General features: G+C 30.8%; 1 protein-coding gene and 1 long non-coding RNA gene across 4 annotated transcripts in view; both read right to left on the minus strand.

Annotated features, from left to right (window-relative positions):
• The window catches only part of LOC122524958, a 35,605-nt gene extending 23,822 nt beyond the window's left edge, over window positions 1-11,783 (minus strand). The window contains exons 1-2 of the long non-coding RNA XR_006305674.1: window positions 11,745-11,783; window positions 8,110-8,228 (exon numbers count right to left, since the gene is read on the minus strand). This is a non-coding gene — a long non-coding RNA (uncharacterized LOC122524958). The remainder of the gene's footprint in view (window positions 1-8,109; window positions 8,229-11,744) is intronic.
• Window positions 1-24,065, minus strand: part of LOC122524951 (furin-like protease 1) — a 181,234-nt gene that overhangs the window by 105,706 nt on the left and 51,463 nt on the right. The gene's annotated exons all lie outside the window — the stretch shown is intronic.

Consider the following 24,065-nt stretch of genomic DNA (forward strand, 5'->3'; position numbering starts at 1 on the left):
AGGCCGTATAAATTGTTCAACTCGAAGTTCGAACGTTGATTCGCAGAAAGTCAGAAACTCGAGATCGAATACGCAGTCGCAAGACGAACAAGCCAAAGTTATTCAACGAATGCGCTTTTCCAAGCAAAATTAACGGAGAATACGGGGGCCGTTAAATATGCCAGTAGAGAATGTTACTTTTTTTCTTCCTTTCTCTTATTTACAACTACTTCGGTGATATTTATTCTTATTCTTATTATCTTCTCTCGATAATGTTCTTTTAGTACTCTTTTACTTTTAATTATAAGACTATACGTATTTGTACCTCTAAATTGGTAGTTGACATAATGTAGATCCCCGTATACGAGGGTGAACGGTGGAGGGGAGGATCTACAATATATTACCACGTAGAATATAGGATAATGGTGTCAGAGAATATACGATGTCGCATCCACTGTTTCGTTTATAGCGTCGCGTCACATCCATTGTTTCCATACAACCGCTGTACAAAGGCTACTACATACTCTACGTAAACTTATTATTAACAGGAATTAATGAGAAAACATACCGAAAACGTGCACCCCTTTCTCCCTACCTACCTACCTACCTACCTACCTTCCTCCCTCCCTCCCCAGGTGCCTTTCAATTTTTTTTCTTGCCAAATAATTTTGTCGTCCCAACTCCGAGCGTTCGATCATATCGATTGGATTACTTATTTTATTTTTTTTCTAACCCTTATAAAAACCACTACCAATCCGTTCTATTCTATATTTTCATTTCAATAACTCCTGACGTGTTTTTTTACGATGGAGGGAGAAGGAGGAGAAAAAGGAGGTATAAACGATACCGTTCGGTTTAATAAATATCCACGAGAATTTAATTACTAATTTAATTTAGCCGCAATCAAAAATCGGAAATATAATATTCACACTATGGAGTACGCTATTGTGTGTACCGTAAACTTATTACCCGAAATATAATTCGTCAGATGTATCGTTATTACATATTACGTAACGATATTTTGAAAGCGTCGTATAACGGTTTCTCCCGAACGTGACCAAATAATGGTCAGTTTGTCGTTTAATCGATCGCGTTAATTACATGGACGATAGAAGGAATTTCAATCTATTTTATGAAATAAGAAGAAACTTTGAATTTAATTTTTTTGTTGTCGTTTAAACGAAAATGAAGATCGAACGAACAACGGTGTTATTACAAGGTATCACATTACTTATTTCTTGAAGTAAGAAAGCAGGTGTGACCATAGAGAAATCCACGTGACTGAAAGTTTGAAAAGAATGTAAGATGAAGAGAGAGAGAAAAAGATAAAAAGAAAAAGAGAAAGAAAAAGAGAGAGAGAGAGAAAGAGATTGGTATGAAAAAGAAAAATACGTGAGAGAAAGAGAAGCACGTACGAAAAGCAGAAGCTAAAACGTTGTGGAAGATAAAACGTATCGCGAAAAGTAACGAATTTCAAGCGTTTCCATTTTTACAACTTACGTAAAACGATGTAGTAAGAATATCAATTCATTTAGAAATAAATTTTATATGATTAGAGTTTCTTACATAATAGATCTCATTATTGACTATTAAATAATTCGAATAAAAATCTTGAAAAAAGTACAAAAGAAAAAGATTGTTGGTTTCGTTATCTTTCGTTAGGTATTAGAACGATTATCTTATTATATCTTCTTTAAACGAGACTAAAAGTTATCTAATCGAATTCCTATTAAAAGTCGGCGAATGAAATTAAAAAGTCAGACATCAACATTTGGATGCCTTGTCAAAGAACGGAGAATCCAATTTTCTTATACCATCGATCGTATCGAGAACGGAATATAATTCGTTAAAATCACGTACGCGAATTCGCAATTAATATAACGACGTTTCATTAATTAAAATCAGAAAGGTAAAATTACCATCGAAATATGTAGAGGGATAAAGTAGACAGTTTTCTAATCCATAGAAACTTTTGAAATTTCATTTACGTTCGTAGTCTTGGAAGGTAGAGAGAGAGGAAGATCAGTTACTTTTTATTTTTTACTCCTCGGTGTGGTTAGTTCGAGGTCGAGCGTGTTAATACGAGGATAACAAGCTTGAAAAGTTAGATAGAAAATCGTTTCTTCTTGAAATCTTATCTACTCGAATTTCTTTCTTTATTGATAATCGAATGATCAATAACGAAAACGATATTAAAAATATAAATGAAAAATGTTAATAACAATTATTTAATATTATCTGATCAGATAATGTTTTGTAAGGTTTAACAGGGAGTTTATCGATTCGAGGGAATTCCTTCAAGCCTCGACTGCTATCGAGGTGATCGATTTGAAAGTTGACCGTCACGAGCTAACTGAACAAGAAAAAGAAGAGAAAGAAAAACAGAGAAAGAAGGAGAAAGAGAAAGAACAAAATTCGACTAATCTCTCACATCCAGTCTCTTCTACGTCGATCCTCGATCGAACGCGAATTTTCAACGATCCATCGTGACTCTCCAACGGGAAGGGAAGAAACTCAAAAGAGTGACCTCAACGAGCTAAAGGAAAATTGCATTCTCGTAATCTATCGACTAGCTGAACGAACGGATATTTTGTCAGTTTTTTTTTCTCCCTCAGTGTCTTTTATTCTTCTCTCTATCTCTCTCTCTCTCTCTCTATTTTCTACGATCTATTGTTATCTTTTATTTCGGATGTACTGATCGTTGAGATTCTCTACAACCTCTCTTAATAAATTACTTTCAATGTTCTCTCATTTTTTTTCTTCTTCTTCTTCTTCTTCTTTCAAGTATGTACAATAATACCATGAAACATATTCTCCTTGATTGTTACATCAACTAATCGTATCCGATGCCACGAAGAAGTTAATTTAATAAGTAAGAAGAAGAAGAGATAATCAGTCGTCCTACGCGATACACTAGCCTTAATTAGAAAATGTCAAACTTGTTGAGATTCAATGTCCACCAGAAGAAGTTACTCGAAGCAAAACGTTGAAGACATCGTTAGGAACGTTTCTTCTTCTAGATCTTCAATTTATCTCCCTCGTTAATTATTAACCACTGATTCATTGCTGCATTGGTGCAAGAGAGAAAAACTTATAGATACTATTCGATCGTGATCGATTATTAATCGCAACGTCGTTATAGTTTTTACTTATGTATAATCAAGAGTTGTGTTTCTTTAGCGAACGTATGATGTAAGTACACATTATACTTAAATACTTATATACTTTAAATATCAATGACGAATCGAGAGTGGCTATCGAGAATAGCAATCTATTTGCATAATTTCCAGTCCCGTGCGAGTACAAACTAGACACGGATTGGTTGACGTTATCTTCCTTCAAGAATTCTCTTGGCATGTCATTAATTTTACTGCATACCTTTCTTCTCTCTCTCTCTCTCTTTCACACACACACACACACACACACACACACTATCTTCCTTCCTCTCTCGTTCTAAGAAACACGAAATATACGGATCATTGAAGTTTCCATTCAATAACAAGGATATCTCTGTTTCAATATCGAACCTTTATTTCAATCCTTTATTTCATTGTTTTTTTTTTTTTTTAACACCATTCATACGCCGAACAAAATCGATTTTTTCGTTCTAGCCTGTAAAATAAGTTTTCTCTTTTATTTCTCTCTCCTTTTTCTATTTGCGAGTAAAAGATAAATAAGACGAAGACATAATTCACTTCGAAGAAGAACTCTCACTGATACGATCGGTGACCATCCATCAAAACTAAATTAAATTAATGTCTCTTATGATATATCGACTACAGTAATATATTCATTAATAATTAATCCGTTAATAGAAAAAAAGCCGCTCATGATCGATTTTCAAATTGTAATAGGACTTCAATACGAAAAGAACGAAATTGAACGAGATTGGTCAATTTTTATTTTAGTTTATTTCAATTTTGAAATATTTTTAAATCAAACGTCTGTTTCATAAGATTTTTATGAAGAGAGAATAATATCTTGTTTACAAAAAATTTAAAAGAAAGATAATACACTTAACATGATTTGGAATTTAATTGACCATTGTCAATGTACATAAATTAGAAAATCCCAACGATTTCGTAGAATGAAAAGAATAGTTTCAGAAAGGTGAATAACGAAATCGTCTAAATTGAAACTTTCATAGCCATATATGTATGCTTGTGTATCGTATGCGTGCTTGCGTGTGTGTAAGGGCGCACAGAACGCCATACGGCGGGGGTGCAAATGCGTTCCGCTATTGTTTTACCCTCTCAAAGTGCAGTCTGTCACGTTTGATAAATTTCTCTTTTTCTGTCTCGCGTTATCGTTTTGCTTCTTCTATAATAAATGACGGAAATAAATATGCGACCGAATAGTAAACGAATTAATTTCTTTTCCTTTTATTTTATTTATCTTATTCCATTTGTTTCTTTCGTCAGGATTTTAAATTAATTTCTCTCTTATTGAATATAGAAAAATTTATGGAAACTATAAGGGCCATTTTTCATCCGCAATCCTACATTTTCTCGAATATCTCACAACGTTTAATATTATAACAATGAATATTTATCTCATTTATTATAATCGTATTTTAACTATAAATGTTATTTAATTTTAGATAAGAGAAAAGATATTTATCTACATAGATGCATTTTTACGTGAAATATTTTGTGAAATAAAATCCTAACATTTTGAGAAAATTAACTCTTGTGAAATCTGTAAATTCGTACAATTTACACAAGACCCATGCAAAAAAGAAAGAAAGGAAAAATAGAGGGAGAGAGAGAGAGGAAGAGAGAGAGAGAGAAATAAAAGGGAGATAAAATATTTAGTTACCATGTTTATCTCTCCGCGAGTACGAAATTACATGCGTTTGTATGATAAATAATAGTATAACAATGATATTGACTAAACTAAAAGTAAAAAAAAAAAAAGAAAAAAAAAGAAAAAAGCCTAAAAAACAAGTTGATGTTACGTTACGAAAGAGAACGAGAATAGAAAGAGATTGAGAGAGAGATAAAAAAGCTCCTGTCACACATGTGTGCAACACAAAAAGTTTGATCCGCTAGTTTGATTCGAAGAAAAGCTTACTAGATGCCATTGCAGAGAGAGATGCCAGTTAATTAGAGGTTCAATTCAACCAACCGGATAATTACCGAGTTTGCTAGTAGTGGCCGCTATCGGATAATGATTTTTGGTAATTAACCGTAAAATCCTTTTACAACGAGCTCGATAGATCCATTACGAATCTTCCCTTTTGTTTCGAGAAAAAGGAAAACTATCAGCTATACTAAACACCGATAGTTCTACGATATTTAGGTTCTAGTATCGACGTTATTATATCTTTTTTTTCGCATCTTTTAACAATGAAGCCCGATGTAATACTGCGTTTACGAGATACAATAGAAATTATAATAAATTTTTTTTTTTTAATTTTAATAATTACGAGAATATTCTCCCCTCGTATATGTTTTGTATTAATGACAAAACTCTTTTCTATTTAACTTCAATTTGATAAATTATCGTAGGTTTTGTTGCTACTAATTTCAGACAAATGTTGAAATCAACGTGTTACGAAACAACTATAAAGTGACATCTTTATACGTAGAAATTACATTTTCATTTATCTCCTATCTTACATACAAATAATACCCAACGAGAAAAATAAACAATCTGATTATTAAATATTTTTTAAAAAAATAAATTTTCCATAAAACGTAATTTACATAGATATACGTATATGTAATAGCGAATCACAGGAGTATTCTTATACTTTCAATTATAAATTAGAAATCATTGATATTTGCTTGCAATACAAAACTTCAACATTCATACACACAAAAACCTATTTAAAAACTATTAAACATTCAAATTGATATAAATTTACTTGCAAAAGAATATTTTGAAAAGAATTTTACTAAAAAATATTAATTGTATTATATTGACAGTAGGGAAGATGCCAATACTCATGTGACTCACTGAATACACATATCTATATAAATACAACATACTATATCTATTATATATAATTATTATATATGATAACCACGTACTGCGTTGACTCATTCATTTGTAAGTTCACGAAGTTTGATTATAAATTATCCAGGATAGTACAATTCCCATGAATTTAAGTTCATCCAAAAGCAAAAGTAGTTCACATGGGGGTAAGAGGGTATAGAGTGAAGATGGGTGAGAAGGGTTCTAAGGGGAGAAAGGATGGTACGTGGAGTCCATATGAGCAACGAGTTAGCTTTTAGCGGACAATTTCATCCACCACTCACTTTGTACGTCGAACGTAAATGCACTACCTTCTCTTTGTTTTCGTTGCTGGTATTGTCGCTTTTGCTATTTCTGTAAGGAAGGTAACATTAACCTACCGAAAATCTAATTTCTTCGTGCATAAGGGGTTGTGAATATTTTTTTCAACTAAACTACTATCCAACGTAACAGCTGTTATAGAAATATATAAACGTGATCTTGATTCAATCGTTATAATATATTATTCAAATCTACTAAGCATTTACATTCAAAAATGTTCACGTTATTGAACATCTTACACGATCGATTAGATTTTTCTTCTATTGAATATCCAGTTTCATTAGATCGAAAATTACAAACATTATAGTAACAGGTTATTTATAAAAGTTAAATGAAATACGTAAATATGTGTAGAAGATCAATATGTGGATACAAGATTACGTTTGCGATTAAATGTTTGTTCGATGAATTGAAACGTTCGCTTTGGTTTGAAATTTTTTTTAATAACGATCTATATTTTGAAGTATTCTTTGGTTCGAACAAAATTTCAAATAAGGAAACATAAAGTGAATAAATTATTGTATAATTTTTGTTAATAATATTGTTCAAAAAGTATTTTCAAATATTTCGGACGGTAAAATTATTTAATGGTAAAATGTAGAAAATGAAGGAAACTTTTGATAAATAAAGAAGAAATACAGGGTGGACAATAAAAGATGACTTATCACGTGTAAAAAGATTATTACGTTAGAAACGAAGTAAAACGAAATTCGAAAAATGAAGGAAATCAGGATTGACTGATCAAACGGTTGGATCTCATCAACTTTCAAAGAGAGAGAGAGAGAGAAAGAAAATCAACTCTGGTCACGAAATATCGAATCGATCTAAATCGGATTAGCTTTATTTCTGTTTGCCGGTGAAACAAGAGGAGGCTTTCCAATCGCAGGTGTCCATTATACTCATAGAAAATCCGGACTTTCATCCACGGTCTCAATGTTCTCACATCGATACACACCTTTATATATTTCTGTCATTTTTTCCCCTAAATTCTCTCACATGTTTATTTCTTAAACCTTGTTTCCTACTTTTATAAACTGTGTTAATTTTTCTTCCTAATTTCACAGAAACAAGTTTTTCTCTTCTTGCATCTATTCTTAGCAAATTATCATTTCGTCATATAATATTTGAGTGATTGAAATGGAAAGGGGAACGAATAACATTAATTTTTAAATGTTAGATAAATGTATAATTAAATACTAGACATTGTATGGTTATTTTAATTTTTTTTATCGATTCGAATCGCATTCTTCTCTTTTATTGCAATAACATTTTAAAAATATATCGAATTACTTTGTTATTTTCACTCATTTTCAAGACGCAATAACTTACAAACGCAAACAAGTATTACCAGATTCCATTAATATTATCAAATATAAATGATCCTAAAGTCATGTTCAAGGAAAATACGAAGAAACTTTTTATTTAAATCTATAAATAAAAAATATAAAAAAATGATTTATTAAATATATCTATATAGGTGTATAATAGTAATTTATATATTATCTTTTCTTATGTTAAAATTAAACGCGAAACTTAAGTTTCAATGAAACATTATTCAAGATAGAATTATAAGATTTGCGATAGCAGCAAGGAACGTTTTAATAATAAAACATTTCCGTGTTAGTGACATTTTAGACGTTGTCGTCGTCGTCGGGGAATTCGAGACTGGCAAAGTCTATAGTTAAGGGTCGACGTCGTAATTGATGATGTAGTTTGTTACAGCAGTTTGGTGGCGTAACCATTACGCACTTGTAAATTGCATTAGACTCGACTGATAGCAGTTGCTTCACTTAAACTCCAAGCAATAATTTAAATATATCGTTAACTCACCGACGTACTCAGATCGATTTCCGATTTCCGTCGATCGACCTTAAGTGCATCGCATTCGAGTTAGGAACCCTTGAGAGATCGTTACTACGAAATTATGCTGTCCCGGGGATTTAGCTTACCTATAACAGAAAATGTTCAAACGTTAGGTTATACGTTATATTTGTTTTAAGAAAAATATCTTAATCCGAATAAATTAACGCGCGATATATGTATAAATCAAATGAAACTTTGAAAATAATTTTTCTATAAATATAAATTATTATATTAAATTATATACGTACAACGAATACGATTTCTTATCAGAGTTTCTAAATTACGAATTCAACGAATGTGGCAACGTCGGTTGCAATCTGTGCATTCTCACGATCTCCTTCAGAAATGTAATCTTATACGATAAAATAGAAAGAGAAATGCATAGAAAAATCGATTTTCCATGATCTAACAGGAATAACGAGAATTTCGCTGCAGAATGTAGATGACTCGAGAAGGATCAATAAACAATGCATGATAATATCACGCGTTATCAACGCGTACATGTACCATCAAGAATGTAAACAGATTGTAAACAAGAACGTAGGACCGAATACGTTATTAGTCTTCTATAGAATTTGAATTAGTATCGCCGTTCACACAAACACACACACACACACACATGAATGTCATATTTTATGAACATGCGTTATATTTACAAGTCACGCAAAGCGAGATGATCTGATAACCTGTGACTCGATTCATCGGCACTCATTATTATGATAATAATTTCGATCCTTCGAACATCTGACCACACTTTTTGATCATTTATTTAATCGCATTTTTATCCTAAAATGTCGGTCATTGTTTTTTTTTTACTCCTTCTATGTATTTTCTCTAAAAAATTTTAATTACTCCATATAACATTGTTTCTCAAACATTCATTTAATTCAAAGCAACGAATTCAAACGGCAAAACATACGAAATAAATCTCTCCGTCGTGAACGTGTTCATAGTATCAGTATCACAAATAAATATTTCAAATATTAATACATCTATAAAAAAGTACAATACGAATGCTCGTTAGATTAGTATTCTCAGTTTCTTCTAATCTGTATTAGGCTTAAAATATCGATGTTGATTTTAAAAAATTGTCCTAACCTTCGTATTATAATAAAAGTATTGCTTTTTATGAAACAGTTGCTATAAATTGATTTTTCAAATTTAACAACTTTTATTTGAAATATTTCTTTATGAAACCAATAGAAGAATCTCGGGGATATTTGATTAATTGATTAAAATGAGACACCTTGTATGGATATTTAGAACAACAGAGTAATGTATTCAAATAATAATGGATAAAGAATAAATAAGGTATAATAAAAGGAAAAGAAAAAAAGGAAATTAAAAACGATGAAGGAAAATGATCTTCTTCCTTTTTCGATACTTTTCATAAAAGTTCAAACTCGTGTGCGAGTTTTCTTTTTTTAAATAAAAATAGAAACAAAAAAAAAAGAGAAAAAAATATAAAAAGAAAACTAATAAAAATGAGAGTACAGGGAGGAGGAAGAGGGAGAGGGAGAGAGATAGAGAAAGAGAAAAATTTTCGATGGAAAGTTCTATGGGCGGATGCTCGACGGTTGAAACATGAAAATGAAATTACATTAGTCGAACTCACAGAGCGTCATAGGTATAATACTTAAGTGTCGAGCGTGGAAGTTTGATTTTGAAAAGGATTTTAAGAACTTTCGCAGAAAACTTTCCTACTGCTAAGTGTACTTCGCAGAGACATTTGTTGTGTACGTCTACGAAGTTAACGGCATTTGTGTTAATAATCGTTACCCTTTACGATTTTAAAATAACATTAAATAATATATATGTATATATGAATAGTCTATTTAAACATTACAAAAGTTTTCTTTGATAAGTCATCAAAATTATCGGCTTTAAATTAACACATAATTAAGGAAATTAAACTAGAATAGTATCTTCAAATTGAAATTTCTACAAAATCTTAAAATGTTCTGATACGAAACTTTTGATAATATTTTCAAAAGGTACGAATGAAGAAAAAAAATTATACATTATCGCAAATACGATAAGATTGCAAAATACTTATATCAATGGGTGAAATTTGAAAAGGTTTATTTTCCGATAAGCAATTAATGTAAGTATAATAACGTCGACCTGTCGACGATATTTAATTATTAATTATTAAGAATACCACGTTATGAGTATTCTTACAATACTATTTATCTCCTTTTCTTTCTTACTTTCAATTTAGTTTCGCTTTCCGCGTTTCGAGCACGCGAAAACTATGCGGATTATAATTATCACGGTCATAAATCAGCTTTAAATGTGCCCGCGAGGATGCGATTACGGGAAAGAACGAGCACGGAAGAGAATGGAAGAGATAGATAAAGTTGGAGAGAGAATGAGAGATAAGAGTAAGAGAAATAGAATGAGAGAATGGTTAAAAGAGATATGAAAGAGAGTAAAGGCTTACTTTAAAAGCACGCGGAAGAGTAACGTAATGATCGATTAAATCGTTCCTATTCACTTGTTTCGAATGACCGACTGCTTACTTGCTTAGTTGCTTGTCCGTTTACATTAATTTACAAGAAAGCCGTCGTGTCCTCAATAAAGTACGTTGCGCTCAAACGGAATGGTAAACTTTTCTATCTCTTCTTCTTTCTCTTCATCTACCACCACCTACACCCCCCACCCATCCTTCCCTATCTCTCTTCCTTTCTCTTATTTTACCATATATTTATGTTTAGTAAAAGGTAAGTAATGAAAGTTGATATGTAGAAACGTCGAGAACCGATATGCTTTGAGGAAAAAGCGCATTAAGGTCGTCGTGATATGAAAATCACAAGAACTACATTACGCTCCTGCGCCGAATCGGCTACGATTATCATAGAACCTCTTACGATATACATAGAATTTACGTTATCATTAAATAGGTAAAAAAAATAAAAAATCAAATGGAATCGTAAGTGTATAAAAAATCGTAAAATATCTGCAATATATCGTATTTATTTATCGGAAAAAAGGATCGTGAATATAAAAAAAAAAAGAAATTAGGTCGGTGAAAAATGACGATTCCATATTTGGCGAAACAATTTCGAAAAAAAAATGAAAGAATAAAATAAAATAAAATCAACAAATAATCGTATGAAAATATTTTCCTTTAGATATTTTTAATAAAGTTGATTAACATTCATAGAAATATGATAAAATGTCGTTTGAGGAAACAAGATGATTCGAATTGCTGTTCTACAACAATAATTACTAAAGAACGTTACACACGAATATATACATATAGTTTGTAATAAATATAAATCAAAGTTTTGAATTTATTATAAATTTCTTGAATAAAGGAATATTAACGTAATACAAGTTAGCTTTTGTAAGGTCGTCGATTTTCATTACGAATCGCAATATTTCCTTGGATTTATCATTGAAAGTACACTCGTAATTAAACAAAAAGCACAAGGAGAGTAATATCAATGGTAGATAGGTAGCAGTAGTAATGATAAATGTCGTAGGAAAGTTTAAACTTTCGTATCGACCCGATCATCGGCCACCATTTTCTTTAGCAACGAGGTCGAGCGGTATTCGAGGATAAGCCTTTGATTGCGTCCTTTGAACTGCATCACTACCTATCCTCCTTCTCCTATTTCCCTTCCTCGTCCTCGTCCTCGTCCTCGTCCTCGTCCTCATCCCCCCTCCTTCGCTCCTTCACTTCCGCTTCAACCTCTCTCTTCTCTCATTCCTTCTCCCTCAGCATCTCACTTAATCATAAACGGAAAGCGACAACGAAGATAATTGGAATTCGCAAGGTGCCACCGGTGACGAGTGAGAATTTCATCGAGATTCATGGATGTGAAAGCTCGCGCGAACTCCTCCTCCTTTTCCTCCTCCTCTCGTTGAGTACTTCGAGAAAGATTCTTCCCACACGTCTCACACGTAAGAGAATTTCGTCGGAGAGAATCTTCGATAAATGATTTTTTTTTAACTAATACGTCTGAACTATATTTTTGTTTTCGTATCCGTCTAAAAAAGAAAATCACGAATGAATTATAAGATTATCGTATAAATAAATATAATACCTATTGTTTTATTATGAAATAAATTTCTGGTTTGGTTCTTTTTGTTCTTTTTAGTTTTTACTTGTCATCAAATCGATCGATACATTTTAATCTAAATTCTTTTCGTATTTGTTTTGATCTATCGACAACGGTGATGTTATTTTAAAACTGTATTGAACTTTTTTAACACGTTAATAAAATTACGAAGGAATATAATATTGGCAGTTGTTAACAATGATTGACTTTAACTAACTATTATTCAACATACAAACATGTGTCTTCATTATCGTCGAATTTGAATCGATGCGTGGAAATATATTTACACGTGTAACATGTATGTAGATAATAGATACATATATACATACATTTACGTATACAGTTAAACTGGAAGATAGTTTTTGTGTCCAATTTGCTCGATCTCATCTCAGCAATTTATAATAATGATGAATAGGTAGGTTTTCTTTGCTTCTTCTTTTTTCTTTTTTTTTTTTTCAACCACCATCGTCTTTCGCGAAATGCAATTTCTCGGTAAAGTTCCGTGGATTATAAATCGTAAAATCTAAGAAGCGATGTCTCTTCTTAATATTGAAGTAATTCTTCGGTAGCACGTCTGGCATTCGAGCGATAGGTATATGAATCTTCTTCATCCTTGAACAAAGTTATTCAACCGACTAAAGAGAAAAATCTGTGAGAATAAATTATGCTTAAGGAGAAATGCTAAAGCGAAAATGAATTATTTCTTAAGATGTATATACACAACTGGATACGAAATAGATATATCATAAATGATTAATAATTAATAGCGCTGCTGCGAGACTTACAAGTCGTAATCATATTCCTTAAGCTGTGCAATCGATAAACATTCGTATGTACTTAAGAATTATGTCTAACCACTAAAATGACCGATAAGCTATTGAGCTTGCCAAAGCTGTGACTGGAAGATAAACTACATATATATTATATAACTATAAATTACATATTATGTATACACCCGATACGTAAGACATTAGATAGATAATTTGATATTATAGCAATTTTATATATATATATATATATATATATATATATATATATATATATAATATTATATTTCATAAAATAATTCTTTTTCACATAAGCAATAATAAATATATTTAAAATTATCTTATCGATGAACTTTAATATTATATATTTGACAAATCTACGATTATATCATAACTGCATAGAAATGTTTCATCGAGCATACATCAAAGGATCGTATTAATAACGATTCAACGAAAGTAATATAAAATGACGTCATACCAATTGTCGATAGAAAGAATTACAAAAATGCGATACGTTTATTGATATCGATATCAGGTCAAAAAATTTCTACAAATCACCATATTGTAGTTATATATTATGTACAGATATATTATATTACGTATATGTGCAGGTAGGAACATAGGTAGGAACATAGGTAGGAATATCGGATGTAAACGTTTATAGGTGGAATACAGAACGATTATTGGTTTTCCACTCGATCGCCCTCTTCCGCTCCCCTTATAGATTCGCTTATCCGTAAGTTTTGAAAGCTGCCATGAGTGCGCGCTTATCCTTCTTGCTTTGTCATTATATTAAAAAATTAACGCGAATTAGTAAAAGTAAATGTATCCTCTTAAATGACGAACGATTCTATCGACCAATTTTTCACATTGTATAATACTCGATCAATCGGGGATGATTTTGTTCGAAAAATTTCTTGATTTTTAATCGTTAAACGATCGAACATCCTGTTGAAACTTTCAAAAGAAAAGAAAAAGCGCGTTTAATTGCCTTCAAAAATCCGCATATATGTAAAACGATCGAATTTTCTTCTTGGCGCGATAAAAACGTTCGAAGGAAAATGCAATGGAAAAGTTTCGAATTTATTAAAAAAAAAAGAAAAAAAGAAAAAAGATCGTGCTGAAGTTTGCTTCCTTGCCTTAAGTTTTTATGAAGTTTTTTTTTTCTTTTTTCATCAGGTTTATAAGTCTACAGTAGGTAAACACGATATTAGAAGTTTGGTTCTGATGAAAGGGTGAATGGTTAACTCTCCAAAATAATTGCGGAACGAACTTCCGTGTATACGAGGGAGCTTAATAATACAGCCGTTATCATAGGGGAAGGAAAGGAAAGGGGGTAAGTTTTTATAGCTTCATATAACAAACTAGAACGTTTGAATACAACGGAAATGAAATAACCGAGGGAAAGCGAAACGATTGAACGTACCGAAAATATACTTCTACATGTATGTATATATATATATATATATTTTTTTTTTTTTTATTTTTTTTCTTATTCCTTATTTCTCTATCTCTTCGGAATAATAATCTTCGCAGAAAGAATATGCAAGAAGAAAATATGATTTCGATTAATCATTGAAATTTGCCGTAATCAGGGAAATATGTGTACCTTTATGCATTATACAAAGAAGATAACTAGAAAAACAGGTATAATATAAACAGGGGATGAGATTAAATCGATCGATACACGAGTACTTATTGGACGAACAAATTACACGCTCCCAGAAGAAAATAATTTTAATGAGAAGGGAGTAGACATTTTCCAACGAGAGGATAAGGGGAGAAAAGGAAAAATAAGATAAAGAGATAGAAAACACAAATACGGTAGTAGGTAGGGATGCAAATACGATCCGTTTCACGGTGGAACTATCACGAGGATGTATCGCATTACTGAGATCTTCCTTAATCCAGGTAGCACTAGGAAGTAGCATGAGAAAGTGAGGAGGAGGAGGAGGAGGATGCTTTCTAAGCAGAACTAAGCCGTAGTGACGCAAAAGCAGACGGCCTCCTATTAACTTGACTAGATAGGTAAAACCACTATAGACAGAGAAGGATTATTGTCAGCGCCCACTATAAAAGCCCTATTTTCTTTCTCCCTTTTCTCTTCCTCTTTCTTTTCCTACGATACGTATCTTTTCTCTGGAAAAAAAAAAGAAATTAAATTTTTCGAAAAATATCTTCCTTGCTAAACAATCTAACAACGATAAAAACATTTTACGTTATAGGTTTGAATAAACGAAAAACGTATCTTACCGTAGATAATATCATTTTCTTCTTTTATGTTATTTTCGTTTCTTTTCATTTTCATACGATTTTTCCGACGATAGTCTTCACGATTATGACTGCCATAAAATCGAATTTATCGTTTAATTTTCACCGAGGCTAAGCACGTATCTATTATATACACATTTTTATTTACGAAAATCTAATAAAAGCAACTGTAACGGTTAAGTTAGAAAATATATATATATATCAATCTAGTCTTATATACTTGTATGTAAAAGTAAGCTACATATAAGGCATGTTAAATCGTTGGGATACGCACAAATGAGGTAGTTTAGTAAGAGTCTTGAGTTGAGTGGTTCACCTCAAATTGATTACGGAGGTAGTATAATTTTGTGGATGAATCGTTCTTATAAGCAGACAAATTGGAGGAAACCCGAACATTATTCATGCAACGGTTAAAATGATTATTTCCTATCTGCCTAAAATGTTAAAGTAAAGTTACATTTGTTTGTTATATATCGTTTTTTCTATAGATAAAAATTGAATAAGTATTTCATTTAAAATAATGTATTCGTATAAAATGTTTTCTCTCGTTTAATGATTCATTTATATTTGTTGTCATTATGATGAAATATATAAAAATTTATCGTTCGAAAATCTATTCATTTTCCACTGCTTCACCGATTATCAGACTTACACGCAACGTTAACTATTGTTATAACTGCGCGAGCAACAAACGTATCCTACGAAAATTGGATTCATATAGATTTGCAACGGTGTGAATCGTGGTTGTACTGCAGGCAGGGAACGCGTTTCAATGATTTATGAACTCGCCTACATTAATCTCGATGACTCTCGACTATCAAGCGTTGATGCGTATAACCTGTAATTAACGGCATATATCGCCAATATTGTTTTAGACACTCTCTATTATTCCTGTATTACCGTATTTTCAATAATTCACGACATGTACAAAAGTATCATTCATCAAATTAATCTTGATCCTTGCCGAATGCCTTTGATTAATTAGTAAACATTATTTTGGTTTTCAGGTATGTGTCATTACGATCGTTTTAATTAACGTCGTAATATTGAGAAATATTATTCATAAAGTAATAACTATAATTGAATAAAACAGAAAAGTAATATAAATAACAATATCTGTTTTAAGAATCAGAAACTTCGAAATATTATAATTACACGATGAAATTGACACATTTTAACTTTCAACAGAAAACTTTTATTTCTATGTACGTGGAAATCTAAAAACACGAGTATCGCATTTGGCAGACTCGCATCATAGTATTCTCTTCGTATCCTGTGATATTTGCTAGTGCGTACTCCATATCTATATATATATATATACACACACATTTACACTATTGCACAGTTGTTACATACATTGTTACGAGCAATGCGTGCTGCTTGTCCATTTTACGCTACGCCAACTCGACTTGAATTTGCCATTCTCCAAAACAACTCACGGGGATCGGATTTACATTGTCCGTTTTTATTTACTCTTTATTTCCCCCTTACCTTCCACTGTAAACATCAAATTAACTAAAGATTAAAGTAAATGTTAATTACTCCCTGATTGTTTTACTCTCTCAGTTCTCTAAAATTCTCTTCCATTTTTAACTTCAAAAACAACTTACTCTAACCCCTGATAATTTGGCTCAAGGGTACATATAACCATTTAAGTATACGCGTCTACCTTATCTATTTTTATGTTATTTTTTTTATTTACACTTTCACGTTCACTCGTTATTAAAATTAATATCTAAAATATGTACTTATTGAAATATGTTGTTACCTTTTGTTTGTATTGTTACCTGAAATATAATGTTACCTTCTAATGTTTGAAACGTGTTACCAAAAATAATTCGAACAATTTATTTCGATTATTGTTCCTAATATTATTAATTATGTTGATTCACGTTGATAAGAATATTATTATTTCGTACAAATAATTTATTCCCTTTTTTTTGTCAAACATTAATATTCACGTTGATAAGACTATTTTAAACTATTCGTTGAAATAATTGTCTATATCAGTGTGAAATTATTTCCCATTAGTTGTCTTCATTATTTTGTTTTGCAAGAAATCAACATTTTACATGTTCATACTAACATAAAAAGAAAAAATATAATATGAATAAGAAAACATACGAATTATTTCATCTAATTGTAGTATCTAACTATTCTAAAAATTATTATAATATTCGAACATAATTGTGCGAATAAGATTTTACATAAGTCGCACGTTGACGTTATCATTGACGATAAGAAAACAGTAAGAATGGAGTTTTCTCGATATTATAAAAACAAAGCAATGATTATAAAGAACTCGATTCTAAAATGATAATGATTTTCTAAGATGCATTTATCGTTCTTAATCATAACAATGACAATACGCTGCTAACTTTCACTTCCTCCGTTTAGAAATAATAGAAAGGGCGAAAGGGTATTATTTCCTACGATTGTTATAAAAACCACGGACTTTTGCACAATTACATTGATCATGGCCGTATTTATTCAAAAAAAAAAAGAAAATAAAATAATAAATAAAAAAAAATAAAAAGAGAGAGAAAGAAGTAATGGGTAAATGCGAATGCGAGGTTGAGCAACGAATCGTTACGCGCGAAATCGTTCAATTTATGCTTCGCCGATAAAAGTTATACGTTTTCAATTGTCCGCAAGACATAACCGATTCCTTCGTTTTAATTTATTATATTCATATTCTCGTTATTTCGCATAAAGCGAAATTTTATAGGCAAAAATTGTTTTAATTAATACAATAATCCAATTCAAAAATAGAATTAAAATGACTCGCGTATTCGGTTAGATCTTATTTCGAGAATCAGCAATTTTTAACATTTGATGTTATTTATAACGAATATCATGAAGGAAAGTTTTGTTCCAAAATAAAAAGCTGTACATATTTCGTGACCATAATAATATAAATTTCATAAATAAAAATTACTAATTAAAATCGATCGCGTCATATTTATCGTTGGAGGAGAAAATAATAATAATAATAATCATAATAATAGAAAGGAAAAAAGAAATAGGAAAAAAACCAAAAAATTAGAAGAAAAAATCTCTCGAAAATCAAAGGGAGGCAAAAAAAGAAAGAAAAAAGCAGAGAACTTTTACGTTTCTAGTAAATCCATAACGATAAAGATCGTTGACCGAAAAAGCGCAGCGTAGTACGGCGGATACGCGTGCGCGCACAAATAGAAAAAAAGCATCAACCGTATAATACCTTCGTGCGAATTTTTCGAGTGTTTCTTTTCTGTTTTCTAGCACCTGTTAAAGGAAAATAACGCAAGAAAAATTATAAGATTTTTATCAAACAAAACAACAATGCAAAACTTAATGTTTAACAAATGTCCTTCTGTGAAATATAAAAATATATAAAAAAGTTAAAATATAAAAGTCTTGAACGTTAAATTGTATGTGAAATCATTTCAAGATTGCTGTAAGAAATTCACTAAACATGCGGAAAATCGTTTCGAATTGATAATTCGTCCAACCGAAAAAGGCCTCGAGTTCAAAGAATTAATATTTTTCGAATATTGAACGATTTCGATCTGAAATTTTATTAGATGACAAATTCTTAAATTCAAAATTATTACTGATCAGGAACTAAAAAACGAAACGTATTTTTATTTATTAATCCTAAATATTAGTAAAGTATATTAGAGTATTATATATACCTTAACTGATTGATAATTAATCGAAAGAAGTGTATATTCTAGTCTAAAAGCACGGAGTATAAATTCGACGTATCTTCATGCTCGAAATCAAACAATAAACTGAGTCGTTATTCTCTGTGAAAGTACTTTTATTGAAATTTGTTTATATGACTTTCCGAAGGCCGCATATGTACTACGCAAATAATATTTGAAATAAATAGAATTTATTCTTCTCAAAGTCATATAAACAACTAGAATATTGATTTACTTTCATAAACGACAACGAGCTAGTCTAACGGGGGATTTCGAAGATAACAGTACGTTGAACTTATACTTCGTACTTTTAGACTACAATATACAGTTCCTTCGATTAATTAACAATTATTTTAATACTCTAATGCATTCTACTTATATTTAATCTATTAACATATTTTTAATATTAAATAATTTCGATTTGATATTCTATTAGACGAAAATTTTACCAACGAAGTCATCACTGCACAGGAACGTTAAAATAATCCAAAATATTAATAAAGTACAATAGTGTATTAGATATACCTTAAAAGATTGTTAATTAATCGAAAAATATGTATATTATAATTTAAAAATAAGAATTTACCTCTTGATGTACCTTCCTCTTCGAAAGCAAACAATAGACTGAATCGTTTGTCCTCTGTGAAAGTAATTTTATTAAACGTTGTTTATATGACTTTCCATAAAAAGAAATTCTATTTATTTGGAGTATTATGTACCTTATACATATACATCTTTCGAAAAGTCGTTTAAACAACATTGAATAAAAGAACTTTCATAGAGAACAACAAAGCCAGTCTAACGGTGGACTTCGAAGAGGACGGTGCTCCGAACATATACTCGGTGCTTTTAAACAACAATATATAGTTCTTTCGATTAATTAACAATTATTTTAATATTCTAATGCACGTTACTTATATTTAAGACTGTTTAAGAGTATATACATTTGTATAAACAATATATACTTATTAACATACTTTTATATTAAATAATTTCGATTTGATATTCTTTTAGATGAAAATTTTATCATCGAAGTCATCGCTGCACAGAAACGTTAGAAAAAATATACTTTAGTTTAAACAATTATATAAAAATGAAAAAAAATACTAAAATTAGAACGTTTTTATCTTAAATTTACTTTATTAAGAATATTATTTCCGTTATAGACATGCACAACTTTCGGAAAGTTATATAAACAACATTTAAAAAAAACTCTTATAGAGAACAACGGAGCCAGTCTACCGGTGAATTTCGAAGAGGAAGGTATATCGAAAGGTAAATCCATGTTTTTAGATTACAATATACATTTTCTTCAATTAATTAACAATCATTTACGATATATCAAACACTTTCAAAGTATGTTCATCCCCACTTATCCTTTCATAAACAAATGTATCTTGCAGTAACTTTCGATCGACGTATCTCATACAGAACACACACACACACACATATTCATACACACATACACGCATAACAATTAAACTAGATCTTCATAATTTCGTCGAACTTTCGATCGACTGTGGGTTTTATCTTATACACACTTTCTCTCTCTCTCTTTCTCTCATTCTCTTTCTCTCTTTTCATATCGTTTCATAAAATTTTACTGTTACCGTTGCCTAACAAGTTTCACTTCAAAAATAATAATAAAACCAATCGGAAAAGTTTAAATTGCAATATAAAGTTAACCGCATCACCGAGAAATTCCCCCCCCGCACTCTCTCAAAAAAAGAAAAAAGCTCGTATATCATTTATATGCAGTTTTTTTACGGACAAAATATGGCATATGAATTATTTCCGATACAGTAAATACTCACTTGCTCGAAATAGGACTCCGTTGGACCATAATTCATAGATCTCTTCGTCAAAGTTTCTGAATCTATGAACGTATCGATAGATAAGATCGTTCGTGTAATATGTACGTGTACAAACGTTACATAAAAGAAAATTGATAAATATTTATACGTCTATATAATCAAGATTATCGAATTACGCACGATAAATATCATTCGTAGATGTGTTCCTTCATACGAATAGTTTGCCGAGATCAAATAACACGGTATTCGTAGCTACGTTGTTACCTATAACAAAATTTATACATTCGAATTCGTTATACAAAAAAAAAATAAAAAAAAAATAAAAAAAATAAAAAAAACGTATTAGTCATGTATAACGTTCGATACGTATCAATAGTCTGGTTTGTATATATATATATATATATATAAATTCTATAAAATATATAAAACATAAATGCACATATTTATTTATATTCGATAAACAATGTTACAACTTTATGCATAAAATTTAAAATACCCATGGAAATGAGTTGACAAAATTAAGTTTCAAAAATGTGACAAAGAAAAAAAAGAAAAAAAAGAAGAAGAAAAAAGAAAAAAAAAAAAAAGATAGAAAATCTAGCATAGTCCAGTCTAGTCCAGTCTAGTCCAGTCCGTTGATGACACGTGGTAAATTTGTTTTTCGTTGTATGAACTGGCGAGAAGAGGATGCATTTCAGTCAGGAAAGTTTCAACTCGGCGATTACATCGCGACGCCGAGGTGGACTATCGATCCGTCGGGCTCATCGTAACATATCCATCCCTCTGCTACATCTACACGATTCTGTTTTCGCACATTCGGATTTTCATGTCGTACTAAACTCCTCTCTTTCTCCTTGCCCTATCTTTCCTCTTCGTGAAACAAGTACGTACGAAAAATGATACGATTCTCTCTCGTATACGAAGAATATAATATAATAAAAAGATAAAATTGTATTATATACACGTTCGTTTATACATTCAACTCTACAATTTATATACTTGAACGCGTATATATAAATGAAATAATTGTAACTAAATAAAAAATTAACAAACCTTTTCAAAATGCAAAACTTTGATCGTATTTGCATAGACTGTTGTTTTGTTCGTTTAACAAATAATAATAATTATAATAATTATTATAATAATAATAATAATAATATATACGAAATTTTCATTTAAAATACAATACAGAACAATAACTAAATAAAATAATAGAGAGATGAAAGATTTCTTATAAAATATCGAGAAAAAGAGAAAATTATTTGATAATTACATAAATGCAACTGTTGTATATTAATTTACAAAATATATTATACATATTTTTATGATAATAAGAAAAAAAACAATATAGTTTATTTGTACTTTTTCTTTAATAATAAAGTACTTCCTTTTATGCAGTTTTCATTAACGTCTATCCATTACTTCAGCAAATTCTACATAAATACATACACAAATGTGAACGATGACTTAAGTACAATGCGGAAGAACGGCCGATAACGAGCGCGTTAATAGTTATGCCATTGGCCAGGTTATGCACATACTTCGCATCGTCGATACACCGTTCTCTCGTTCGTGTATGCAACAATGACGATAGCTGGATAGGTGCGATGCTCGACCATTATGAGTTGCTGTCTCAAGCTCTGAAACGAGCTATTCCGAGATATTTCGATTCCCGCGCCAATCGAACCTCGAAAACCGATGAATCTCTAATGCATTTAGCATTTATTAGGAGTGTAGACTGCAATTATAAATGATTATTTAAAAACAAATTATATATATTTTTTTTTGTAAATTAATCTATTACTTTGTTCATGTAATTATAAAAATGTATTTAAAAAAAAAAAGATAAGCAATGAGAAAAATGTAGAATATTATTTTTTCCAAAACTCCAAGAAATCGTTTAGACGATGATAATAAATATTGAAAAATATGGAAACGCATAAAAAAAATTATCAACAGACAAGAATCTTTGAATTTCGAACAAATCTACACAGACTGCAACAAGCATGCTGGTTCTCATCTTCCTAATGCATATTTTTGTGATACTTAACGTACATCGGCCTCGGGAAACGATAGAATTCCAGTGCGAGCAAAATTTAATAGTGAAACGTGCCAAAGGGAAAGAGGTTTATGTCTCGCGTCGCGTACAAGAGAAAATAGAGAAAGGAGAGAGAGAGAGAGAGAGAAAGAGAAAGAAAACGCTCGATAGGGTGCGTTTTACTCGGTGCTCTCTTATTTTCTATGTATTTTCAAGAAAGATAGAGGTAGATAAAACTAAGAATTCCATGGAAAAAATTTTGCAATAACCTTTTTTTTGCTCTCGACATCGACGAGATCCATTTTCGAATAACGTCCATCTTTTTTTTACAAAATTCATTGTCAATATTTCAACGACGTTTCGAGTATTCGTCACGGAACATAAAAAACAAAACGAAAATATTCTCATAAACTCACTTCGTATGCGTCAACTCGTCTTTTCTAAGTAACTACTGTCGATCCATAAATGCATTTGATGAATTCCTAGATACGTACTATTCCTAGATACGTACATGCTACGTATGTAGTATCATTCACGTATACGTGCACGATCACAAACCGTTAAAGCTTGCAATGTGAATTGGCTTTTAGGACACGATGAGGAAGGATTTAACACCAAAACGGTGGCATCGAGCATTTACGGTAATGCGTTCTGACGTGGATTTGAAGTTATAACATCGAAAGTGCGCGCGCGCGTGTTCAAAGATAGCCCACGTCCATGAAATCATATTGATTTATGCACTACCGTTGGATCGTTTCGAAGGAAAGCTAGAATATCGTCGTACATGTCATCATTTTACGTTACTCCCATAGATATTTAATCCACGCACCGAAGAAATCATTGAAAATGTCTTTTTATTCTAGGTATTTCGAGAAAGGATATATAACAAATGGAAATGTTCAATGTGTACTTACTTATGAGTCACAGGAGTATTCGTATCATTATTGCCAATTTTAAACAATCGATATCTATTAGTAAAAAAAAGAAATATATTTTAAGATTATTTAAGTAATAAATTAATAAGAAAGTTTCATTGTTATTTTAACGATCATATAAATGATAAGAAAATAGATCTAACAATTATATGCTTTACCATCTCATAAGTATCGTAAAATGCAACGAAAGATCCAATCAAGTACTACTTACAAATTGTATTTTTATAATACCTATTTTAAGTACAAATACTTTTGTGACTGACTGTAAATAAGCTTTAGATTAATTTCTTATTTAATTTTAAAAGTAAAGTTAATAAATATATACTCAAAGAGATACTCTGAAAA

This window comes from Polistes fuscatus, unplaced genomic scaffold, assembly GCF_010416935.1.
Source record: "Polistes fuscatus isolate 324 unplaced genomic scaffold, CU_Pfus_HIC Scaffold8, whole genome shotgun sequence".
Lineage (NCBI taxonomy): Eukaryota > Metazoa > Arthropoda > Insecta > Hymenoptera > Vespidae > Polistes > Polistes fuscatus.